General features: G+C 44.5%; 1 protein-coding gene across 5 annotated transcripts in view; it reads left to right on the plus strand.

The window, feature by feature from the left end:
• Nucleotides 1–11,157: 11,157 nt before the first annotated feature.
• COL14A1 (collagen type XIV alpha 1 chain) overlaps nucleotides 11,158–15,374 on the plus strand; it is a 221,908-nt gene continuing 217,691 nt past the window's right edge. For 3 of the 5 annotated variants that reach the window (XM_047842799.1, XM_047842794.1, XM_047842797.1), the window contains exon 1: nucleotides 11,332–11,496. The gene's annotated coding sequence lies outside the window, so the exon portion shown is untranslated. Of the gene's footprint in view, nucleotides 11,279–11,331; nucleotides 11,497–11,788; nucleotides 11,888–15,374 lie in introns of those variants that run through there. The other 2 variants (XM_047842795.1, XM_047842796.1) reach the window with 2 other exon arrangements.

The raw sequence follows: 15,374 nt of genomic DNA on the forward strand, positions 1-15,374 counted from the left end.
TATACACACGTGTTTCTGTTTGTTTTCCCCCTCTCTGGGAAAAATCCCTTGAGTGTAGGTTTCTATCTTCTGGAGAGCTATTTAGTATCTAGGAATGAAAGGCTTTCCCCCAAATGAGGATGTCAGTACAAAGGGAGGAGATGAGGGTGATTTGCCTTCACTAAAGTCTTAGCAAAAGTATGAGGGTAGTTTGAGGAGTTGAAATGACTTAGATGATTTCTTCCCTGAAAGCAGAAAATGGAGGAGATAATCCCACAAATCCTTCCAGCGGATGATTCTTTTTTTCTGTATGAGTGTTCCCCGGCTGGAATGATTTCTCACCCCCCCCCACCCCACACTACCTCATTTAACTAACTCCAGATGAAGACTCTTACAGCTTTCAACTCTTTAAGAGTCTATACTTTTAATGGGTCTTTCTAGAATTGATTAGAAAGTCTATAGACAGAAACTTATTATGGAAATCAGTAGATCATGAACTCCAAGGACACTGTAACAGACTTTTTTCTGGGCAAATACACAAGAAAATGCCACTCCAACGAGATCAACTGTGCATAAAAGCAGCTGCTGTAATACAGTGAAAAAATTTGGGAAAAACAAAAAGAATACACTTGAGACTCCAGGAAAATTCCACTTGCATGCATCACACAATTAGATTAAAAAAAAAAAAAAAAAGGAAGACTGTGTGAGGCCATCCAAGTCAATTCTTGTGTTTCAGTTTAGGCCCACAGACTTGGTGATGACTGACAGTCATTTGAATTGTGAAGTTCAAACATAAAAACTATATTCACAAGTTTTAAAGGGAACTGCTTTTTGAGACATGCTTCACGTTTACCAGAATTTCACACCTTCACCAACAGAATTTTTGCTTCTTCTAGACGTGGCTGGGTTTCAGTATCAAATAAAATTCCTGAAGCTCTTACAATGTTATAAATGAATATAAATGGTATCCCAGGAGCAAACCAACCATGCTGCATCTAGTTATTTCAAAGGTTCGATGGATATGTTCATTCTGATCATTGATTTGAAACCTCTTAGATGAGAATGCATTTTTGTCCTATGTAGTTAAGAACATATTTTGAAATCTTGATCAGTGCTATCATCACAGGCAGTCAAAAATTACTCCATTATCACAAGTGCTGACAGATCAGACTTGGCAAGTTCCCTTCGCAAGAGGTTCAGAATGAACTGAAGGTTTGTGAGCATTTCTTCCCCAGTTTAAGGTTGGGTCTCTGTGCCAGACCCCTCCTCTAGGCAAGGAATATATGTAACCCTTTATGGTCTTGAAGCCTCCTTTGGGTCTCTAAACAGAAGCGTTTTTGTGGTGTTTGAGAATTTGAATGAATTATGCAGTGAGTTGAACCCCATCCTAAAGTGGTAGTTCTTCCTGGAAATCTGCCATGGCCTACAAGAAACATTTTTCTGGGGCATCTGGGTGGCTCAGTTAGTTAAGTGTCTGACTTCGGTTCAGGTCATGATCTCATGATCTCATGGTTTGTGAGTTCGAACCCCACATTGGGCTTTGTGCTGCTGATAGCTCAGAGCCTGGAGCCTGCTTTAGATTCTGTGTGTGTGTGTGTGTGTGTGTGTGTGTGTGTGTATCTGCCCCTCCCTGGCTTGTGCTCTGTCTCTCTCTCAAAAATAAATAGATGATACTATGTGCTCTTTCTATAACAAAAGCTTTGTGGTGAGGATCATACATAATTGTTTATTTCAAGAAATTTTGAAAGCAAAATGGCTATCCTATAAAATTCTTCTTGTCATCATTCTCAAAAACAAGATTTTCAGGGGTGCCAGGTGGCTCAGTTGATTAAGTGTCAGACTCTTGATTTTGGCTCAGGTCATGATCTCATGGTTCGTGAGTTTGAGCCCCACATCTGGCTCTGTACTGAGACAGCAGAACCTGGTTGGGATTCTCTCTCTCCCTCTCTCTTTGTCCTTCTCTTGCTCTCTCTCTTTCTCTCTCTCTCAGAATAAATAAACAAACTTTAAAAAATGGATACCTTATTTTAAAAAAAGCAAGATTTTCAGATAAGGGAAGCAAATGAGAAAGACACATCTGGATGCTGAATGGTCTTGGTAGTTAAATCCAACCATATCACTCATATGTTTAAGACTCCCCTTCTCACGCAGAGTAAAAACCCAAAGCCTTTGCCTGTGGGCTTTATGCTATGTGGACCCAGCAGCCTCTCTGATCTCATCCCTCAACCATGTCTATCTTTCTTACTCCTCTTCTCTCTCAGAGGCATCCTGCCAGTCCCTCCAACCTCACAGGCTTTGCACTTTTGCTTTTCTCTGCCCTCCAGCTAGTTCCACAGTGGGCTCCCTGCCTCCATTCAGTCTCTGCTCAAATGCTCTGTGCTGGGGCTCATCCCTGAGCCTCCATCTAAAAGGGCAGCTTTTGTCCATTTCCATCCCCATCTTTTTAATTAAAAAAAATATATATATATATCAATTTGTTTGAGAGAGAGGAGGGGCAGAGAGAGAGTGAGAGAGAGAATCCCAAGCAGGTTCCATGCTATCAGCACACAGCCAGATGCCGGGCTTGATCTCATGAACTGTGAGACCATGACCTGAGCCAAAATCAAGAGCTGGATGCTTAACTGACTGGGCCACCCAGACACCTCTCCATCCCTGTCCTATTCTTCTTCCTAGCACTTACCAATGACAATATGTTATATATTTATTGGTTTATGTGTTTTCTGTCTCTCCCCATCAAGGGTAAGTTCTAAGAAGCAGGCACTTCTTTTCTTTACTCTGTATCCCCAATACCTTGAATATTGCCTGGAAGGTCACAGGTGATGAATAAGTATTTACTGATTAAATGAATATATAAATAAGTGGATGGCTCCTGAAGTTTCTGTCACCTACCCTCTTAGTCAGACAGTCACCATGTGCTATGCATATGGATTTAGGTGGATGACTTAAAACTGATGATAGCCATATGGGAAGAAGTGAGGAGGCATAATTGATTAATTTCATTCAATGCAATGTAGCAACCCTTATAAAGCCCCTATTAAGACTAAGGCCCTATGTTGTTGTTGATATTAGCACATCTGCTTCTCCACAGAGGCCTTGTAATTGATAGTTTTTACACAGGAAGAATCAAAGCAAAAAGACTTCCTCAACCAGTTGGAACCCTGCTTCTGATTCCTGTTGAAATAACTTACACTGACAAGTCTTTGTTGAATCCCTACTATAAGCAAAGCGAGAGGCTATGGGTTATCCCACTGATGCACTTCACAGTGGTGTCAGTCTTTAAGGTTTAAACCATAGCAAACCTAGTACTCAGGAAAAAGAATTTGGTCCAGCAATACAGCACATGATTCTAGACTTTTGCAGGGCTGCATTACCCTGAATGCTCCTAGCAGTGCAAATATTAAAGCAATTACAATTCTATTAGGGTCTTGCTCTCACACTGCTCACTGAAGTGAATTTTTGACCAAGACAAAAGTACGTATTACAAATTGCAAAAAGTATATATTACAAATTAGTAAAAAATATATATTTTTTCTAATTATTGTCTGAACATTTAGGACTAATTTTTTGTGAAAATAGGTATAGAGTTTATTTCTGGCATATTTTATCTATATAATTTTCTAATAGTAAATTTTAAATGCACACATATATATTAAGACCTCATTGTACAAAAAGATGGAATAAAAAGAGTGGATGATACAAAGAGGTATCTGGTGCAGTTAATATCAGCTAGCAGTGAGGAACTTAATAGGTGCCTGACACACTTCTTAGGTTTTTCATGGATTAATTAAGTTGGATAGATTAATTCATTTAATAGTTACAATATATCCATGAGGTACTTACCCTTACTGTTCCTGTTTTAGAAATTAGGAAATGGGAACAAAGAGTTTCAGTAACTTATCCAAGGTTACTAGTGGTGCCAGAACTCTGCTAGAATCCATGCTTTTTTATATTGCCCTATTTTATTGTCTCCCAGAAAGCAGACATTCTACCTGGGCAGGTAAGAAAGAAATATATTAAATATCAACCAGAGTTGACAGCAATAGAAGAGCTCTCTTAAAGTAAGTTTTTTTTTTTGCAAAAATATACAATAATTACAATAATAGTTTAAAGGAGGGAAAGGTTAGTTCTGCTTGGAATGGAGTTGATTAAAAGTCAGAAATGGCTTCTTCATTACACCAGCAATGCTAGAAGCAAGAAATAAGGGAGAAACGTCTTCAAAATTTTGAAGGGAAATTACTTCTAAGCTAAAATTCTATGCATAGCCAAACTAGTAATGAAATTTAAAAGTAAATACAAACAAAATCTCAAAAGTCTCTCTTCCCTCCTCATGTACCCATGTTATTATACCACTAGAGGATGTCCTTCTTCAAAACGACAGAGTAAAATTAGCTCTAGGAAGATGTGCAACATGGAAAACAGTATATTCAGCATAGGAGAGAAATAAAGAGAACGCCCAGGATAATACTTGGGCTTCATGTGCATAGGGCAGCCATTCAGATCGAAATAGCATGATTCAAGAGACAAGCTATCATCACCATGCCTGCTGCTGCTGAACCATCTTTTCACCTGAAGAAAACTCCTGGAGGATGTAATCAACCAAAACAAGAAAATATACTTGAAGAAGACATGATTTCCAGAAAATCAGGAAGCCAATCTTGGAGAAAGACCAAGGGAATTCCAAGTAGTTAAGCAAAGGCCAGGATAAAGAGAAATCTGCCTGGAGAAGGAGGGATGTTTAAATTTTTTTCTTACCTAATATATGTGGCTTTATGAAACTGTACTAAGATGTTATTGGAAATAGTTGGAAAGATCAGCAAAAAAGCAAAAAGAAAATGTAGCAGATGAAAATCAAGGCAATAATTAACTCCTGGAAAAACTAAAAGTAAAAAGGGAAAATAATCATAATCCATTATGATGATTTTATATGAATAATATTTGCAAAGCATATGAATGGAAACACTGAATACGGATTTAATAAAAAAATGTAATCTACTCATATTGGAAAGATAGAGGAAAAGAGAGGATGGAAGCCTAGAAGACTACACCCTCTTCTACCATAATAGGAAACATAAGAATGATGCTTAAAATTGATTAATAAACATATAGCAGTACATGTGTTTTATCTAGAAATATGGAGATTTGAAAATGTCAGAAAAAAACTGCTAAGAGTTAAAAGTGACTACTTCTGGAAAGCAAGACAATATTTTAAAATAAGCTATTAGTATTATTTGAGTTTTTAAATTACATGTATGAATTACTTTACCAAAATAATAATTTAAATAATTAAAATTGTCCCTTTGAGTCTTCTCAAATATTTGGTATCCAAAAGACTCTCAGTAAAGTCTTTTCTTATTATTATGGTGTTACTATTATTGGAAAGAGTCGTGGCTTATTGTCAGATGATACTAAATCTAGTAATATCTGCCACTGACTCTTTCTGGGGATTTGGACAGTGGATTTGATTCACTGGACCTCAGTTTCTTCATTCGTAAAGGGGAGGGGTTAGCACACATATATAATCCCTTAGGCTTGCTCCAACCATATTATGCCATGAATAGAACCTTTTATGCAGCGCGCATACATTGACAGGGTGCTGTCACCCATGAAAAACTTGGCTGCTTTTAAAGTCCTGACTTTGATCTTGGCCATGGAGATGAGAAGAGGAGGAATGTCTTAATCACTGGTTCAGGAATATGAAAGGTGATTGTGTGGAGCTGGGGGGACTCCAGCCCCACAAAGGACAGAATAAGACAGTATGATTTTAACCTTTGGAATGATTCTTGCCTTGCAGATCTGATGTATTAAAATAGGATGAGATACTTGAATGTACTTTATAAAGCAAAAAGCCTATATATGCATAGGAGGTATCACCAGTATTTCTTGGAAAAGGGTCAGTGCACTCTGGTGGGGAAAAGCTCTGGTCTAGGAGTTAAGACATTTAGGAATTCTAGTGTTGACTTTGCTATTAGTCCTCTAGGGAAGGTTGGATGTGCTCTCTTCTTTGTCTCAGCTTCAGGGTTGGTAAAATGAAGATTGACTCCATTGGAGTTCTTTAGTTAGCAGAAAAAAAAGAGCAGATTTAGAAAAAATGGGGTAGCTCACAGAACTGAACAAGAACTTCAGGAAGTACCGAAACCAAAGATATTCTGGAGTTCTGTGCTTATATTTAAAAAATTGAACAACAATATGGTGCAGGCGCAGCCCAGTCTGAAGGGGTGCCAGTGGCCACACTTGAGCAGAGACCCAGGGGCCCTTACCTGATGTAGGGTGTTTTATCCCTTCCTTTTGGGCTGCTATAACAATATGCCATGGACTGCACAGCCAATAAACAATGGAAATTTATTTCTTACAGTTCTGGACACCGGAAGTCTGAGCTCAGGGTGCCCCTACGGTGGGATGAGGGTCCCCTTCTGGGTTGCAGACTTCTCCTTATAACCTCACATGGTGGAAAAGGCTAGGGATTCCCCTAGAGCATTTTTTAGAAGAGTGCAAATCCCATTCATGAGGGTTCCAGACTCATGATTTAAGCAACTTTCAAAGGCTCCATCTCTTAATACCACTACATTTGGGGGTTAGGATTTCAACATGTGAATTTTGAGGAGACACAAGCATTCAGACAATAGTATAAGGGTTAATTCTACTGTTGTTGGATCAAAGGGAGACCTGGGATAATGGTCCCGGGAAAGGGATGGTGAAGAAGACATTCAGGGGTGAGGGAAGGCAGTTATCTACTAATTGCTATGGAAGTATTTCAATATTTTGGCAACAGGTACAGCTGTATCGGTGAGTTTCTACTGGATGTTAGAACTGTGTCTAGGTGTATTTATTAGTACCTCAGGCCTCACTGCTAGGATTATTTGAGATAAAAATTTAGTAAACACTTTTTTTCTGCCCTGTGTCCCACCACTTTCTACTCACATTTTAGGGACAGAGCATCTGGTTGGCCTAGTTTAGAGTTTATGCCCACACTTGGCTAGGGGAGACTAGAGAACTCTGCATGACAGCCCATCACAACTACATCCAATGGAGTAGAAGCAATTTCCTGAAAAGAACTTAGAGCTCTGTTACTCTAGGGTGAGATGCAATATTGATGGCAGGGACATCCAACAATTAGAAGGTACATCACCCCTTGACTATGGGGCAGGGTCGGGAAGGTTCCCTGCTGTGCAGGAGGTTAATTCTCTCTTACTAGCTGTGCTGATGCAAGATCATGACAAACACTGGGAGTCTCAAGAGCAGGGATGGGATAGTCAGCATGGAAAGGGGGAATATGGGAGCAGGGGCGTGGGCCATGGGTATGGCTTGAAGGCATGGTGTATTGTCAGCTGGTGCCTGCCTACTGGCTGAGGGTGAACCCTCTGTTAACAAAAGAAGGGTAAATGGATGCTAGGCTGAGGAAAAAAAATCATAGCTGCCTGTTACCGGGGGGTTGGAGAAGAATTGCAAATAACTCATGAAGCTGGAAACTGTGGTTTGCTACAGAGTGTATGAGAAAATGCATGGTGGTATTTTGGGTTTTCATAGTGACTAGGTGAAGAGGAGAGTGCTACTGGAAATTGGTGATGGAGTCAGAAATAATTAATATCCTGCCATGATGGGGGAAGTCATGCTGTCCTACCAAAATGCCAATAGCACTTCTGTTGAGAAACATCGCAAGGAGAATTTTCTGGAAGGGGCTGCTGAAGAGGGTATAGCCATATGCAATGGGCAGAAGAGGGACAGTCCTGGTTTGGGTGATACAGCTACCATTTATCATTATCATGGATAGGTCCATAAACCCATGTGTCCTTTAATCCACATGGCCATGCCCTGAGATGCAATTCATGACTCCCTTCTTATACACAAGGAGTTAGGCTCAGAGAGGCAAAATAACTTCACCAAAGTGACACAAGCAAGAGACAGAGGCCCTTCAATTCAAGTTTGGATGCACAGTCTTCTTGTAAGTTTTCAGGTGATTGGCGGGAGAAGAGAAACAGTGTGTGTGGGGTCCTTAGTGAGAAACAACGTCACAGTCATGTCAAGCTCAGGATGAGAGTCTAAGAAGAGTTGCTGAGTCCTGAAATCAATTACTGTGGGAAGCTGACGTTTTTTGGATATCATTGGGAAGGCCCAGATGTTCACATGTTCATTCAGATATAGTTTTTTCTAGATTGAGGGAGGAGACCATCTAGTCTTGTTTCTATGATTCTGTTCTCAGTACTCTACCAGGTTCTGAGGGCTGACCTTAAGATAAATGTTGAATAAACACCCGCTTTGAAGGGGCTGGAAATTTACACACAACTGCAACCTAATGGACAGCTGATTAAAACCAGTCATTCTGATTCAACATTAACTGAAATTTGTTTACATTCAAAGCGAAATGCCACAAGTCAAAAGTTAAAGAGATGAAGGTAGGATGAGTTAAACTTTTAAAAAATAACCTTTTGTACCATTACAAAATCAATATTCATTATTGTATAGGATTTTTACCAAATAGTATGCTCCTCTATTTGCTGCATATGGATTCTTGTGCACATATTTCACATTTAAAAACCATTTCTACTTTTCATAGTTTTATCCTAAATACTTTTTCTCCCTCTGCCTAAAACTTTGTGCTAATATGCCACTACCTCTCCCAGTGGAATTGCAGAAGCTGATTTTACACTAGTCGTCTACATCTTGGTAAAAATGAAAGACATGAGTAGATTTTTTAATGTTCATTTATTTTTGAGAGAGAGAGAGAGAGAGAGTGTGTGTGTGTGTGTGTGTGTGTTTGTGTATGTGTGTGTGCGTGAATGGGGGAGGGGCAGAGAGAGGTAGGGGACAAAGGATGCTAAGTAGGCTCTGCACTGACAGCAGCGAGCCCAATGTGGGGCTCCAACTCAGGAGTAGTGAGATCATGACCTGAGCCGAAGTTGGACGCTCAACCAACTGAGCCCCCCAGGCACCCCAACATGAATATATTTTATTTAAAAACAGAAATATCATACAATCATGATCCCAAGGTTCTTGAGTTTGAACCAAGCGTCAGGCTTTGTGCTGACAGCTCAGAGCCTGGAGCCTGCTTCAGATTCTGGATGTCCCTCTCTCTCTGCACCTCCCCTGCTCACGCTCCGTCTCTGTCTCTCTCAAAAATAAACAAACATAAAAAAAATATACAATCCAGTAATTCCACCATTGGGTATTTACCCAAAGAAAATAAAAACACGAATTCAAAAAGATATGTGTACCCCTACGTTTACTGCAGCATTACTTACAAAAGCCAAGTTATAGAAGCAAATTAAGTGTCCGCTGATAGAAGAATGGATGAAGAAAGTGTCACACACACACACACACACACACACACACACACACACACACTGGAATATTACTCAGCCGTAAACAAGAATGAGATCTTACCATTGTGACAATATGGATGGACTGAGAGGGTATTATGCTAAGTGAAATAAGTCGGAGAAAGACAAATGCCATATGATTTCACTTATGTGTGGAATTTGAAAAACAAAATGAAGCAGAAACAGGCCCATAAACGCAGAGAACAAATTGTTGGTTGCCAGAGTGGAGGGGGTAGAGGGATGGGCAAAATGGGCGAAGGGGAGTGGGAAATAGCGGTTTCCAGGTATGGAATGAATAAGTCCCAGGGATGAAAGGCACGGCATAGGGAATATAGTCAATGATACTGTAATCGCATTGCATGGTGACAGATGGTAGCGACACCTGGGGTGAGCTTAGCATAAGCTAAATCACTGTGTTGTACACCTGAAACTAATGTAATATTGTGAGTCGGCTATACTTAAATTTTACAAAAGAGATTTTATTAGTGAAAAGAGGGGACCGGCACTTGCAGGGGGAGGTGGGGCAGAGGAGCAACCAAAGTGGTAGCTGTCTCCAGGAGTAAATTTTGCATTTCCCGCCCTCTCCCAAACCCCCAGGCGGAACCAGCAGGTGGCGCTCGCACCCTTGCAGTCTATCTGGAGCGCTCGGACGCGGTCGGCCTCCTTCAAAGTTGCACCCGCTGCCTGACCCCCGAGAAGTGAAGCCCAGTTTGCAAAACCGCGCCTAGCTTGGGCCCCGCCCTGTGGCAGAGCCAAGGCCAATTTGAAAAGGGACCAATGGAGGCAGAGCGTCGGTGCGCAGGACCAGCGAGGAAGTTCAGAGCACTGACAAGGAGATAAAACAGCACGCAAAATCGGGGAAAGGGGAGTTGGTGGCTGACAGCGGTTGGGCCGGTTAGAATGTCCAAGGGACCTCCCTCTAAAGGTTTCAAACGCCCCTCTTTCTGTATTCTCAGCTGAGCTTGTGGGAAGCAGGTTAAGAAGACCGCTTGCCCTTTCTCTTCTATCATGAGCCGTTAGCTGTTTTCCAACGTGAGAGAGCGTTTTCCTGCACAAATGAGTTCTTGCTAAATTGTTTCTGTAACTCCCTCCCCAACGTTTGTGTGCACACAAGCTGTAATGTAAAGAACGCCGAAGGGGACTTGTGCACGGTTCAAAAATGGGTAACGATGATGACTTTTTTAGGGGGCCCAGAGGGTGACTGCGCAGCCCCAGTCCCTTGACACTGGACACGGGGTCTTCATATCTCAGGGTAGAGACCCTCACAGGGTGGCCTGCATGCATCAGAACCACCAGGGCGTTTGAGAAATGCAGAGTCCCGGCCTCAGCCCAGACCTGTTGAAACAGGATCTTTGCGAGTGGGAATCTGCAGTTCGGGGAGTTGCAGCTGTGGACACTGCCGACATTCGTCCTCATAAGCCTACAAAAACATCCATTTCAACCCCCTCAGATGATTCTGCACGTCACAATTTGAACGTCGCTGCGTTGGCAGCCCCCGGTTCGGACAAGGAAGCGAGAAGAGGGGAGGAAGGGTACCTTCCGCGCTCAGTGGGTGCGCGCTCCCAAGCTCAAAGTCCTTGACGCGGGAAGACAAGCCGGGTTTGGGGGACGGGTAGTGGGCGCACAGTAGCTGAGTCCTGGAGGGGGTGCCACACCTCGCAAAGCGGCCGCAGGGCCTGGCTCGGCAGCCCCACACTAGCCACGGTCCGAGGGGGCTCACGACACCCGGCTGCGGCGCGCACCTGGGGCCGCAGCCAGGTCAGGGGCGGCGCAGGGGAGGCGCGCGGGCGGGCTCCTCTAGTGGGGAGGGGGTGGGGAGAGGAGGAGGAGATAAGGTAGGGGGCGTTTGAGACTTAGGCCTGCCTCCCACCCCCCCAACCTCCGCCCCCGCGGCCACCTTCCGCTCTATAATTGGCCGCCCGTTGGCCTTCCTTTCCTCTTATCTGATCCTGGGCGCCTGGCAGGAGGGAAGCGCCGGAGAGGAGGTAGCTCCGGGTTGCCGAGTGGGAGCTGGAGTGGGAGAGGGAGAGGGGGAGAGGGAATAGGGAAGAGGGAAAGGGAGAGCGAGAGGCTAATTAAAAGGGGCACAAGGCGGGAAGCGAGTGAGAGCAGTGCGCCGCCAAGAACCAACTCTCGGCGGAACTTGGATCCTACCTAGGCATCGAGAGGTCCCCAACCTGGGCTAGAACATTCCCCTGCACAGGTCAGTTCTAATGTTTCTCTGCCCTACTTCGGGCCGGCCTTGAAAAATCTATTTGTGAGGAAGGAAAAGTGGAGAGAGAGGGTGAGCCACCTGCAGACGCAGCGCAATTCCATGGACCTTATCAGAGCGGGCTCCCCGGATGGCCGGGGACCTCTGGGGTGGGATGGGCTGGTGCACCCAGATGCCTCCTAGCGGGGTTCGCTGGGCAGGGAGTTTGGAGGTGCTACGTGCTGCGAATGCAAAGCCAGTGTGATGCCTTGTGTTGCTCCCGGGAACTTTGCCCTGTACGTGGGTGCCTTGAGCGCGCGGCGGCAAGAAGAGGTTTTGGCTTGGAGACACGGGCAATTCCAGCATTTCCAAGTGGAAGCGGCTTTGTCAAGGCGACAGTCTGGTGAGAAAGGGGTTTAGGAATTTGTCTTGGAGGGCTGTATATAAATAGACAGCACGCTCTTTTTATTTAGATTGTATTTGGGGGCTCTTGGAAGAGCAGTTGATAGAGGTCATGGGAGACCAAATTTACCCAGCCACAGATCAGCGCTGGGGCCAGGCGCTAGACGCAAAGAGGAGCAAAAAGAGCGCATAGATGGAGGACGTTGGCGGTAGCTGCTCTTCTGTGTCTGCGCCAGGAAACCCGGATGCTGCGGGCTTTTTTCTCGCCGGAGGTTGCGGCTTTGACGCGCACCGCCAGGCAGTGGTGTCGGAGGGTCTTCTCTGCCCTGGCTTTTCCGCACCTCATCTCCTCTGCAGGTTTATCCCTCTGCACCCCTTCCCTGCTTGAAGCCTCCGGGTACGCACGCTGCCCCCGGGCAGGGATGCATCCAGGAGAGCTGGGCTTTGGCGTGCAGCGCGCACCGGCAGGGCAGGGTTAGGGAAGGGCCAGGAGGAACCGGCGTGGGGCCACAGGAGTGCCTTCTGTCCTAGGCGAGTCTGGACGCCGCCCGCAAGTCCAGGACTAGAGGCACTCGGACTGTAGTAGTGGGTTCTTGGGTCCTCTGTGTGAAGCACGCCCTGTGGCACACGAGCTCAGGGTTGACTGGGGGTCTCCCTTCCTACGTAGGCCCAGGCTTTGGACTTGTCTTTAGGGAAGATGCCCAAATGGAGCCCGTGTGCAGCTCTCACCGGGGGCCAGGATTTCCCCCCTGAAAATTGCTTCTGGAGCTGCTACTGAAAGCCTCATTCCCTCTGGAAGTTTTGGACTCCCTTTTGGAAGTTTTAGAGAGTCTGCTGGGCAGAGGCTGAAGGGGGAGGAACAGGGAGAGGGAGGAGCAGAGAAAGATAATGGGATAAGACTTGGTGGCAAAAATGCGAACAGATGTTCCTGAAACTCCCCTTTAAAGACTTTGGGGCCCCTCACCTAGGAAGGGCTTAGGAGGGCGCTTCCTAGTTTCAGCCTGTGACAAAGGGGTTGTATTCAAATCCAGCAAGCAGACTCGTGCTGGGTGCCATTAGGAAAATTGGTGTTCTGTTTCTGATAAGGTGGTCCAGTTGTGCACACAGAGAACTCACTGGTAAATTTAGAATGAGTGAATGAAGGAGTGACTGAATGAAGGGATAACGTTTGGACTTTTGCTTATTCCAAAACAGCAGCTTGGATGGATTTGCTCTGAATCTGGCCCTAATGGCTTGCTTACTGTCATAGGCTTCAGGATGTTTTTTTTCAACAGCTTTATTGAGATATTAATTCTTATACTATACAAGTATACAATTCCATGGTTTTTATATTCAGAGAGTATATTCACAGAGTGGTGCAGCCATCCCCACAATCAATTTTAGAACATTTTTATCATACTTATCATATTCCATACTTCTTGGCAGGAACTTCCCATTTCTTCTCAATCTGACCATCCCCCACCCCTCAGCCCCTGGCAACCACTGACCTATACTTTCTGTTGACATTTCATGTAAATGGAGGCATACGATATGCACGTGGTCCTTGTGACTGGCTTCTTTCACCTGGCAAAATGTTTTCAAGGTTTATCCATGTACAGTATACACACTCACTAAACACTGGGCATCTCTGCTTCTGCCTGGAGAGCCCTGTGCCAGGATGGACCTGAGCCTCCACTGCAGCCCTGGCCTCCTGGGGGTCCCTTTGGAAGGACTGGAGCCACACTGGTGAGGCCTCTCAGTAAATCCCCGAGAAGGCTTTCTTGGAACCCATCAGAATTCCTGGAACAATTTTGGGCAGGTCCCAGGCTTCAGGATTGATGGGAGGAGCCCTTTGGCCCTTTTCCTGCTGCTAACGGTCCAGCTGAGGATTTCGGAGAACTCTTGGGGCCTTCCACGTGCGCGTCTTGGTTTTCCGGATCAGCCAGGGCTGCCTGAAGAATGGGCTGAGCAAAGTGGTATGACTTAAGGGGCACTAGGTCAAGCCCCAGCCCACACACCAAAAAAAAAAAAAAAGAAAAATTCCTTGGGGTGTGTGCCCTTTGGCTCCTAAATACTTCCTAATGTCACCTAGTAAAGCACAAAAATCTTTTGCCTGTTTTAAGCTGGCAGACAATTTTAGCAGTTATGTGACTCCAGAGCCACATTTGCCGTCATTTTTATCCAAACTCAGCCAAATGACTGCTGTTTTCCTGGCCTGTTGTGTGTAACCCAAGATTCCTTTAAAGGACAAAGGCCTTCCTGAATTGCCGCAGGCTGAGGTGGTATTATTTGAGTACCGCTGAGCTAACAAATTATCTGAGATGAGGACAGTTTATATAGAACAAGGTTGTTGTTAAATGAGACACTAGATGGTGCCCCCAAGGTACAGAGGCGACAGCTGGAGTCCGGGGTGGGGAGTGGAGAGCTTAAAGGAAAATGACAAAAACAAACTTCCTCCTTGGCAGTTTTGCCCTTGATAGTGCTGGGTGTCGGGAAAACAATCTCTTCTTGCTTCTTCTATAACTAAATACAAAGTGGCAGGGATCCAGTTACTCTTCTGTATACAATAAGCCTTGAGTGAAGACCAACCTGTTCCAGCGGAGGTGGTGAGTGTGTGTGTGTGTGTGTGTGTGTGTGTGTGTGTGTGTGTGTGAAAGAGAGAGAGAGAGAGAGTACTGGCATTTTTTTTTGAATACCTATTGAATACCTGCCTTTTTGTCTTTCAGAAACACATTTAAGTCTCTCAAATACTTGCAGAAGTAAATATTCTTCTTCTTTTAGAGTTCACATCACTGAGCTCCCAGGATAGAACTACCTTGCCTGGGGTCACAAAACAGACACACGGTTAAGGAAAGTCTGTATAAGATTTGAATGGGAATGCCTGGGTGGCTCAGCTGGTTGAGTGTCAGGCTCTTGATTTTGGCTAGGGTCATATTCCTCAGGTTGTGGGATTGAGCCCTGCATGGGGCTTCATGCTGGGCATGGGTCCTGTTTGAGATATTCTCTCTCTCTCTCTCTCTCTCTCTCTCTCTCTCTCCCTTTCCCTCTCCCCTGTCCCTGGCTTGCTCTCTGTCTCTGTCTCTCTCTCAATCTCTAAAAATTAAAAAAAAAAAAAAAAGATTTGAACCCAGATCTCACTGGATATATTCTCCATCAGCTTCTTTGATGGGGTTGGGGAGGGGTGTGTGAATGACATGGACGATGTCAACTGAGGCCATACAGTCTAGTAGCTGAAACAGGGGATGGAACTTGCTCCTCTGTGCCCCTGTCCATGTTTCTTAACCTCTCTGAGCTTTATTTTCGTCATCTAGAAAACAGGGATAACAATAGCCACACTGGAGGGTCAAGATCTATGATCCAGTACAGAGCCTGAAAAACAAAAATGACTGCTCTCATCCCTTATTCTCCCTCCCCCCTCTCTTTCTCTTCTCCATTTTTGAGAGGGTGGTGACTAGAAAGGCCATGGGAATTTCTGAGAGTTGAGGGTCTAAGTCAGGACTTGGAGACTA

Source organism: Prionailurus viverrinus, chromosome F2, assembly GCF_022837055.1.
Source record: "Prionailurus viverrinus isolate Anna chromosome F2, UM_Priviv_1.0, whole genome shotgun sequence".
In the NCBI taxonomy this organism is placed as follows: domain Eukaryota; kingdom Metazoa; phylum Chordata; class Mammalia; order Carnivora; family Felidae; genus Prionailurus; species Prionailurus viverrinus.